This window comes from Mytilus edulis, chromosome 3, assembly GCF_963676685.1.
Source record: "Mytilus edulis chromosome 3, xbMytEdul2.2, whole genome shotgun sequence".
In the NCBI taxonomy this organism is placed as follows: Eukaryota; Metazoa; Mollusca; class Bivalvia; order Mytilida; family Mytilidae; genus Mytilus; species Mytilus edulis.
In genome coordinates this window covers 3,712,886-3,724,489 of record NC_092346.1, presented here as the reverse complement: position 1 = coordinate 3,724,489, position 11,604 = coordinate 3,712,886, and positions in this window count along the sequence as shown.

The following is an 11,604-nucleotide window of genomic DNA, read 5'->3' as shown; positions in this document are numbered from 1 at the left end:
GCTTTAAAAAATGATAAGTGATCATGCTTTATAAAGTTATAAACTGTTAGGTACAATCTGTATACATTTGTACTTACTTCCTGACAATTTTATTTTTACTTCTAAGTGTTTTAAAATGTAAACTTTGAAGTAGGAAGACATAAAATAACTGATAAGTCTTACTTTGTTCTTTTTTTTAAAATAAATAATCGAGGGAGTGTTTATTCATTTTGGTTTTGCAGGGAGAGCTGATTGATTTAAAAAGGGGCCGTGCAATAACTAGATGGGTTATAATTTATTAAACTGAGCTTTAATTTTTTTTCATCGAAATAACTTTAGAATTGTAAACTGAATATTCTAAATACATGTATGAAATATTGTTAATATTGATTAGGGTACAGCTTATTAATGGTTTTGAAACATGAATTTAAATGGTTACTTTGAAGTAAATTGAGAACATGTTACCTATTTGTTTGTTGTTGGTTGGACACTTTTTTCTATACTTGAAATTAACTACTTTGTATTGTCTACTCAAATGTATTTTACAGTTCTGATGTTATGCATCTTATATGTAAATAAAATATTTAGGATTTATCTTTAAAATTATTTTGCTGAACCTCACACACTGACAAATTTAGTTACATGTAGGTAACTGTAAAGCTTTCAGGCCTAGCATGGCGAAATTTGAATGAGAATGTGTGAAAGAGAAAACAACAAGAACAAGGAGTGAAAAGAAATAGTTTTGTCTTTATTGACATTGAAGGTCAATTATCACTACAGATGCAACAAATTTTTATTTGCATTCATTGGCAACCAAAGTATACATTGTAAGTCAATTCATATTGAGGATATTGTGACCTATTGCTGATGTTTTTGCTAGTCTTTTCAGGTCATTGTTGTATATTTATCTTTCAAAATTATTGCTATTGCCATTGTGTTTCCTGAATTGAAAGATCACAAACACATATAACTACCTAGAAGCTTCCTGTTGATTTTACTGAGTGATGGATTTAGGGGCCCTTAGGCCCCTTTCATGGGAAAAATGTAATTGATTATACCGTGAAAAATGATTACTTGAGTGAGCCCCCTTTTATGGCAGTCCCCCTTACTAAAAAAAATTGGATTTATTATTTTGAACTTTGTACCAGTACAATAGAGAAATAGCTATAAGAAATTGCACTGCTATGAAACTATGCATACAAATCAATATAAAAAAGAATCCTTAATCCAGTAACATTGCTACATGTAGGTACGAAAAAGTACCACACGAGGGTGACCTGGTACAAGTACTTATAGCTAGTAAAGTTACTAGCTGAAGGAGGTATTCCTACTAGGAAATGTTTGTAGAGTTACTTGAAGCTAGTAGAATCACTAGTCTTACCATGTATTTGCCACTAGGAGAACCTAGTTATGTTACTAAAAGGTAGTAAAATTACTTATTCAGACTAGTAAAGTCACCAAGCAGTCTAGCAAAATTACTAGGGACTCTAGTGTAATTACTAAGTAGCCTAGTAAATTTACTTTGATGGCCTAGTAAAGTTACTAAGTAGGCTAGTAAATATACTTCTGGCCTAGTAATCTCATGGACAGTAAGTTTACTAGTTTACCTAGTAGAGATTACTAGGTATTTTTTTCAGTGAAAGGACATGTTAGCGCCGACATGAGTTGTAAGAAAAGATTTCCAAAACAACCATATCATTAAGAAGGAATGTTTACATGCTATACTCTCGTACTAGTATTACAGGGTTCTTATGGCGTTCACCTTAGACACACATCTTTTTAACGATGTTTAACAAGAAAATCCCAATTTAGCGGACAAGCAATTTTTTTTTCTGTTATTGAATATAGAGAAAGAAAATAAATCCCGAAATTAATTTGGAACTTTGATACTCAATAGTTTCCCATCAAAATATTCACAATTAGTGTTCGTCCAGTGGCATACATAACAATCTTATTTCTATATGCAATCAACAATAAGCAAAACCCTAACCTTGTAGTCATTTAGAAAAGACCCGAAATGATAAATGTAAAAACAATTCAAACGAGAAAACTAACGGCCTGATTTGTGTACAAAATGTGAAAATTCCTTGATAACCTGAATTTTCTTAATTATTTGCCTACAATATATAAGTCACTGTTTAAGAAAAATAAAAAATAAAATTCTGGGACTATTATATTAACGTTAGTATAATAGTCCAAGAATTAAAGTGTTGATAAAATAAGAGCCTCACATTTGAAAGTTTTAAAACATTTCGAAGATAAAAAAAAAATTAAAAAAATATACAAAACAGACTTTTTCGTTCATTTTGTAACATGAATGAGGCGGTTAGTTTTCTCGACTGAATTGTTTTACATTGTCATTTCGGGGCCTTGTAAAACAGACTATGCGGTATGGACTTTGCTCATTGTTGAAGGCCGTACAGTGACCTATAGTTGTTTATTTTTGTGACAATTTGGTCTCTTGTGAAATGTGGACTCATTGGCAATCATACCACATCTTTTTTATATATTTAAATCATTTTACAAGATTTTGTGTTACTGTTGCAGACAATTCTTTTCAAATATTAAAAATTATTTTAATTAAATGGAATTTTGCATTTGCAACCGCTTGAAAAAAATAAAAACATATAAAGAAGCAACATCGAAATTCTCTGAACTTTAAGCGGCATTTTCACATGAGTAAAATATAAGGTCAACGTTTGAAACTTTTTCAGTCTTGTTCCGTCTTGTTCCATAACTTTCAGTCTTGTTCCGTCTTTTTCAGTCTTGTTCCGTATTTTTCAGTCTTGTTCCGTAACTTTCTACCCAGTCGTATAAACGAATCGTCGACAAGTGCGTACATTTTTTGGAACAACGTCAAAATCGTTGTTTTATTAGGAACGTCGTGTAACGCTAAGTGGCATCAATACCGTGCGTAACGTCAATATAAATCTGTGATTTTACTATGTCCACAACTTCGATGAACCAAAGCAAGTTAAAAATCGACCTGTATCTAAATCAAATTGGTTCTCTTCTTCTTCTTCGTCTTCTTCTTTTGGTATACAATAGTCTATCGACATTCGATGATTACATACTGTTGGCATACGTGGACTAGTCTATTTACAAAACTTTTACCCCAATTTATTCAAAATATATGTTTTTTTTCTTATGTTTAATGTATACATGTATATATTTTAAATTGCGCTATAGTTCCGTAACTTTCTACCCAGTCGTATAGACGAATCATCGACAAGTGCGTACATTTTTTTAAATCAATATTTCTGGTATGTTCCAATCTGTCCTTTACTATTGACAACGATAATCGGTAATACTGTTTTATATACTTCTTTGAATGATAAAACAGATTGCAATGCGACGACATTATGTTTCGTCGTCTGTTCAGATACTTTATTGAGCTGGGGACAACCCATATATATTACATTTTCCCAAAGTCAACCTTGGAAAAAATATTTAAATAGATTGTAATTTCATCAAATCTTATTTTTTGGGTATTATTTATATTTTTATTTTACACCAGAAATTTTATTTATAATCAAGCGTATGAGTTTAGTTATGACAAGTAAGACAAGAGTTGTATATTATACATCTGATAGTTCAAAATGGAAAGTTATAAGTTATCGGTCGTGTACACTGAATATTACCTGCAGAAGTGAAACGATGCATGAACTTGCAAGTCCGACAGGAAATCGGTTGAATACCTGGAAGTGTCACCTCACACCCCTTACAATACCTTTGGAAGTAATACATTAAGCCATGCTGGTGATCAGATGAGGGAAGATCAGAATTTATTTGAAAAAAGTTTATTACTTTAAAGAATTATGAACAAATTATATTTTCGAAAACAATTTTCACGGAACACTTATTCATGATTTCAACATTGACCAGGGGCGGATTTAGGCGGGGGCGTGGCGGGCGTGCGCCCCCCCCCTAAAATTTGCAAAGCATGGGTTGTCCCCAGCTCAATAAAGTATCTGAACAGACGACGAAACATAATGTCGTCGCATTGCAATCTGTTTTATCATTCAAAGAAGTATATAAAACAGTAAGTTTAACAGAACCAATGTGATTACTAATATACTGACCTACGGTTTATCTATAAGTTCTATCATAAATATGGTATACTTCAAAGAAAGGTGTCAAACGCGGTACTGCGTTTGATGACACATATCATAGGCTTTAATTGGCAGTTAAAGTAAAACAATTTATGAATTATAAACAATTTCTTTGATTATCGAAACTCCAAAACATCACAAACTCACTTTCCAACGAAGTAGGTGAAAGTGCCCTACCCGCGGTTGGGTTGGGTATTTCATCAGTGCACAGCGAAGAAAACAGTCAAGGTAACTGGTTAAATTCTTTCTTAATGAAAGATAGAAATACTGGTTCAAGCGAAAGGTTAGTTTTTATTAATTTGTATCAATATTTAATATATCTGTATCAATATATGTTTCTCACTTAATTGCAACCTGTAAAGTTTGCCGAAGCATGCATAAACGGTCAAGGCTCCAACTCGTATTTCCGTATTACATATAGGATCCCATGAAAATAAAGATCTCATTTTGAATTTAGTGGTTTGCTGTAAAAAAAATGTACATAAAAAGTTTGGCACGACCTCCGAAAACAACAAAAAATAATAATAATAAAAAATTGTGAAAAGACAATGAAAAATCGCTGGCAAAAGTGGACCGTTTTTTTTTTTAAATCTAATATTGGTCAGTTGAGCTATTGTTGAGTCAATGAATTGAAACTTGCACATTTCTTGTTAATTATGGTGATTGTAAATTGACAGGGGTGGATTTATGCGGTTTTTGCTTGAAACTTTAATTTCTCGCTTATTTTAACACAAAATATTCGCCACGTTTTGCTTGCCATGCAAGATATCTACATTACACCCTCTTTAGAAGATTATTCCAATAATTTCGATAATTATACCTCAAAAAAATTTTCGCCTCGCTCCGCTCGGCCAAATTTTAACATTGCGCCCCCCCTAATCTGAAATCCTGGATCCGCCCCTGTTGACTCTTTATTTAATTCCAATATTAACAGTTTAAAAACAACAGACCATGGTAATTTAAAAAAAATGCAAAAATTTTCCGTATAAAGTTAGTTAGTCGAATAAAACAACAGTACGATTGACAAGATATCGACACGCAATTACGACTACATCCTTATTCTTTCAAAAAGAGATTCCCAGGCAACCTCATAATATAAAGTTTCAGGTTTTGTAAATATTAGTAGACCTGTTACTATTCTTGCGGCCTCTAATTGCAAATTTTCTAATTTCCAAGGATCCGTGTTGAAGGCTGTTCTTTGACCTATTCAATTTTTAAATAAAATATGTTTAAACTGAAAAAACTATAAAAAGCCTCAAATGTTGAAGGCTATTCTTTGACCTATTAAATTTTTAATAGTCTTCAAATTTCAACAAAATTCCGCGTAAGGGACCACAACTTGGAAATGGAGATAGGTTTTTATAAAAAAAAAAAATCAAAGAGAACACAGAGTGTGTAAAGTTTTAAAATTTTTTATGGATACGAACATTTTTCTCCATTGCCAAATCAGAGACATATAATACAAGAGATTGGCAACTCTAGTAGAGTCTATATAACGGCCAATGAAATCACTTGGCCACCGGAAGTGCTTGGGATTATGATGTGACCTGGGATGAAGGAGGATCGAGATGAGAAAATTCCGCCATTGGCACATCAATATATTAAAAATATGCCATGAAATATTTTCCACTGGACGTAAGGCAACCATCAATTAAATCAGTCTGATCAACAACAAAGGTAGGTGCATTTCGTGCAGTTTGTATAAAGTAAAACAAAAAGGTTTTGACTTACAAATCAAGTCAAATAGTTGTAAAACTATTTACACATGTGCATGTCCGTTTCAAAACTAAAAGGAGATTTTAACTAGTCCAAAAGTTAAAAAGAAAGAAGGAAGGGAAACGTGTACATTTCGAAACATTTAGATATCAATGTGGCATTAAAACTGGTGTATGCTTTGAAGTCAACTTACCAAGCTGACAGAAGTATAACATAGTAAAATGTTTCTTCTTACAAAAATTGTTACATGAAAAGGCAGCAATACCTGCTGCTCTGAGTCTTTATCGTATATTTACCAGTTCCTTACACTTAAAATATGGTTTAATCTCTTTCTATTCGAGGTCAAAAGTGAGACTTATATTGCCATTTTCCCCTAAGTGATCATTAAATGTAAGTCCTAAATACACAATCCGTGAAAAGGAGAAACCATAAATAAACCGACAATCATAAAAAAAAAAAAAAAAAAAACTCAATGCAAGCTCATAATGTAAATTTTGAAAAAAAACACACTTAGAAAACAATTTACCGACAATCATAGAAAAAAACTTAATAAAAGCCCCAATTAATAATGAACACAATAAGTATTCAATTTTTAATGATCTATACAAATTATGAATATAAGACGAAGTCGATCATGATTAACGATAAACAAACAAATTAATTATTTTTTTCTACACATTAATTAATTTTATATATTTTGTAAATAGTATTTTCGGAAATAGTGTGGACACCTGTGGTGTAACAACTTCTTGTGTACCAGGTGTCAAATAAAACTCTTCAGTTTTAACAGGTTGTGATTTACCTGACCATCGAATAATTCAAGCCTAATATACATGTTACACTGTGAAATTATGTCTCCGAGACAGGTGTATATTTAATAGAAACCCATTGTGAAAGTATCAAATAAAATGAACTCTGATACAATTTATTAAGTGTTAATTATTTAATATTGTTTTTTTTTTTTAATTCAATATCAAATTATGTCAGTCTCTTTTTCAATAATACAAATAATACAATACAAATAAAAATTAAAAGGACATTTAAATAAATAATTATGAATGTATGAACTCAAATTATTTAATTAATTATGTTAAATTTAACACTGAAACAGTTACTCTATGCTTAAACATTCACCATTACCTCGAGTACTTTTAATACTTTGATAATAACTCTATTACCCAAAGAGATCTCGCGAGGTTTAAATGTGGCCGTGTGATATTACGGGATTTCACCGAGTTGCCAATCTCTTGTATTATATGTCTCTGGCCAAATCAACTGTAATATTAGCACTCATACCACTAATTATATTTATATCTATTTTCAGCATAGAATATCTCAGTTTGTTATTGTCGACATTTCTATTACATTTTCTTGATAAAACTTTTTAATACATGTATAAAAATTTTAACAAGCTCACCATATTCTAATTTAAGAGTTGGCGCCCATCAAAGCCATGCACACGAAAATATTTATAGGAAGAAAAATAAAACAAAAGCAAAATGATTTGTCCTTTTAATCTCTGAAATTATCAGCAATAATGATTTTTTTTAAAGTTTTAGTTACGAATGATATTCTGGGTGTGTCTAAACACTGCTAAGGAGTCCTTAGTGCACTAAGGACTGAAGGACTGATAACATGCCACTAAGAACTAGATGGAGAGCTGTTACATGCAATTTCTTTTCATATTACGGTAGAAATTGTTATTTAATGCATAAATTTCAATAAATTAAGGAGATATTCAACATTATTTAGACACGTGCCTGTTTTTCTTTGATGTGCCGAAAATCCATGAACCGTTTGACACGTGTCAAATTACATATTAATTGATTACACGGGAATCCTTTTGGTAAAGTTGGATACTAATAAATGAATTGTTGTTGAAATTTCATTAACAAAAAAATCTGAATGAAGAAGTATTTTCTTAAGTGTATATTTCTTGTAAATAATAAATTTGTCACCAGAGAAATATATCTAATGTCGCATTTTTATTTGATGTTCATATTAATAAGTGACTGAAATACAAATTTTTATAGATATTTAATTCACATTTATATATATTTTTTTTAAAGTACGTGTTGAAGTTTGGATAACCGGCAGATGCTTGTTGCGTTTTCATTAAATTCATCTTGTTATTGGGCTGTGATAAGCCCGGTAGTACCGAAAAATTAATCTAATATTTCGTAGCGTTCTTTGTCTCTTGAACCAATTTTATTTTTCAGGTGGTCGGACACATTATCTATAATGTGTTTTGTACCCGTATCTCTATTCTGTTTATTTTTTCTTGCAAGCGTGCTTTAATGTGGTGACAGGCGACGACGGACATGCGTTTGAACAATAGACTGGTTTGGAGCTGGAACACTTTAGTTTGTTTCTTATGGTGCACTGTTCAAAATTTATTTTCATATATGAAGACATTTTAAGAAATGTATTAGGGATGACATCAAAAGTTTAATGAAGGATAAAAAACTTAATTCACATAGTTTTTTCACTGACCCCCCACCCCCTCTTAACTTAATTTGGGAAAAATTGATTGACCCATATGGATATATGTAAAAATCAATGTCGGATAACCAAATCTTGCAGCCGTTCAACCCCCCACCCCAAACTATTTGAATTAAGTTTTTTTTTATCTTACATTGATCTTTTGATGTCGTCCCTAACTGGACAAAACGAAACCAATAAGATAATGCATTTTTACTACATGCAACACACTAAGTTCATATATGACCCGTTTGAATAATATATTTCGGGCCTTCAACAGTGAGTAAAGCGCATAGCACATAGTCATTATTTCATAAATTATTTCGTACGATATGTTAAGCAGACAATTTGTTAAAATCAATGCAAATCGGATTTCCTTCTGACATTCTTGCCACAGCCATTTGTCTCAGAACAAAATTCCTATATACCTTTTCTGAGACAAATGCCTGTGATACTTGTTCTTCTTTAAGAAAAGTAGATTTAAAGAAATTATAGTTGAAAATATTTCTGTCGGCTTTTTCTTTTTTTCGCGTGATATATTTAGGTTTAAATATTCTGATTATATTGCATTACAAAAAATAATTATTTACACATCATGTGGTAAAGGCATATTTTCAAGGCATTCATACGAAGCATTCTCTTTCTCTGTCAGAATTATATCTTTAGCTCTAAATTTACACATACTGAAAAAAAATTCGTGAATACTGTACTAAAAACTGTGAAACATTTTTAAAACATTTGTCTCTTTTATATATTTGAAAATGAAACTTAATCTGACTTAAAATCGGGAAATGATTTTTTTAACTTCTTTTACTTTTAGAAGAATAATAAAATGTCGAAATATACAAACAAATAAGTACCGTATGAAGCCTTTGTAAACACATATCAAGCTGGTTGAAAACAAGTGGTTTGGATAAACCCCAAGCACGACACATAATTTTCTCTCTCTCAATTCCATCGTATTGTTTTAGTGAAACCATTTGTATATATACACGCATCTTTGTCGAAATTAAAATAAAAACAAAACACTTATCAATATATATATTTATTTTGTCTTCATATCTCTTACATAACAAGCTGACCACACTCTAACTTATATTAGTCATTTAGTAGGCGCACATCAAAGTCGTGCACCTGTGGCAAATAACTTTGTCGGGAAAGAAGTAAAACAAAAACAAAATTATTTGTTCTGTAATCATTTTTCATAAGAACAACACATTTAATTATAAATATTAAGCATACATTTTTTTTAGATACAATTGTTTATTACCTAAAATGAAAAGATTATGATTGTTTAATGAATTGTTTTGTCATTTGGCACGTGTCAAACGGTTCATTGATTTTCGGCATATCAAAGAAAAACGGGCACGTGCCTAAATAATGTTGATTATCTTGTTTATTTATGATTATTTTTCTATAAAATTTGAAATTTATGCATGAAATATCAATCTCTAACATAATATGTAAAAATAATACACACAACAGCACTCCTTCTAGTCCTTAAGTAGTGGCATTGTATAGTCCTTAGTGCACTAAGGAGTCCTTAGCAGTGTTTAGACGTATATCATTCTAGCCTAACGTGTTGATGTGTCTGTTGTCAGAGATGCACATAGACCTAGGTGAACAATACTGTCTTTAGTTACATCTAGTGTTTAGTTCCATAAAATTTCAGTTATTATCAAATTTTGTTGAAGAATTTATTGGTGAAAGTTAATGTAAATGTTCAGTTGCAAACACTACATGCATATTGAGGACACAATAGAAGAAGTATGGTTACTGGCAAATCTATCCAGGCATCTCCACAATAAAAATATCTTCACGGAAAGCAAGCTATACTAAATAAAAAAATAAAAAACACTTATGTACGATTTTCAAAGTTGTTTAAGTAATTGTAGTGTATTGGATATACCCGTTGGATGCATGTTTCTGTCTTGTCATTACTTTCAATGAAAAGCTGGTGGTATTCTTAGCCCCAACACCATGTGTTGTTTTAAAATTGCTTCTGATTTTATTCACAGTTTTTGTTCAGATGGTGTCACAGTCATGTCTCAGTACCCAACAAGTCGGTTGAGTACACAGGAACCCTGATGAGTTCAAAATGATGAGTCCTCTATGCAGAAAGAAAATTCCGCACATAGAGGCGGGCCTCTTTTGGTCACTAAACAATAATGAATAATAGTTCAGAGAAATGGTTGCTACACTAATCTCTAAAATGCACTTTTGAACTTAAATTGAAAAAAAGCACATGAGATTACCAAAGGATAAAGGTTTCTGCTTTGAGACAGGCGATGGATGTATATTCATGACTTTTGATATCTCAACCGGCCCCTATTCCTTTAGCAAATGAGGAATAAACAACCACAATGCATTAAACAAGAGAAAACTCGATTTAAAAGAAGCCAGAGTCAAATGTAGAAATAGGTAACAGAAGAAACTACGCAAATGGCAAAAATAAACATAAAATAACAAACGGACCAGTAGCAGTAACTCAATGCAAGCTCCATGTTTGAAGTACACTTATCGGTAATTTGTGTCATTGGTAGAAAAATTAACAATTCTTAAACAATAATATCTGGGAATATTTGGTCTGCTCCAATAAAATAATATCCTTACCTACTACAAAAACATATAAAACTATTCTCTGTTCTTTGGTTGAGTTCACAAATAGATTTTTCTCTAAGATATTTCATTCTCCCATAGGATATTTGTTTCTCCTATAGGATATTTATTTCTCCTATAGGATATTATTTTCTCCCATAGGATTTTTTTCTCTCTTATGAGTTGCTTTGATCTCCCATAGGATTTTTAATCTCCCTTAGGATTTTTAATCTCCCTTAGGATTTATTTATTACCCTTAGGATTCTTTTTTATCCCACAGGATATTTTTTCTGTTATGAAATCCCTTAGGATATTTATTAATCCTATCGGATATTTTTAATCCCATGGGATTATTTTATTAGACTAATATCCTGTAGGATAAAAAATATCCTATAGGAAATGCTTTTATTTTTCCTAAGGGATTTTTTTAATCCTAAGGGCGAAACTATATCCTATAGGATATTTTTATTCTCCTAAGGGATTATAAATCCCTTAGGATTTAAATATCCTGTAGGATATAAAAAATATCCTATGGGATTATGACTTTATCCTATAGGATTTCTCAAAATCCTGTAGGATTTTTAAAAATCCTATGGGAGAAAAAAATATCCTACAGGATTTTGTCACTATTTTCACTCCAGTTGCCGAACCGGGCGAGCCACACCAATTTTTTTTTTGTATTGTGTTATTTATCCCCAGAGGTACATTATTGCCAAAT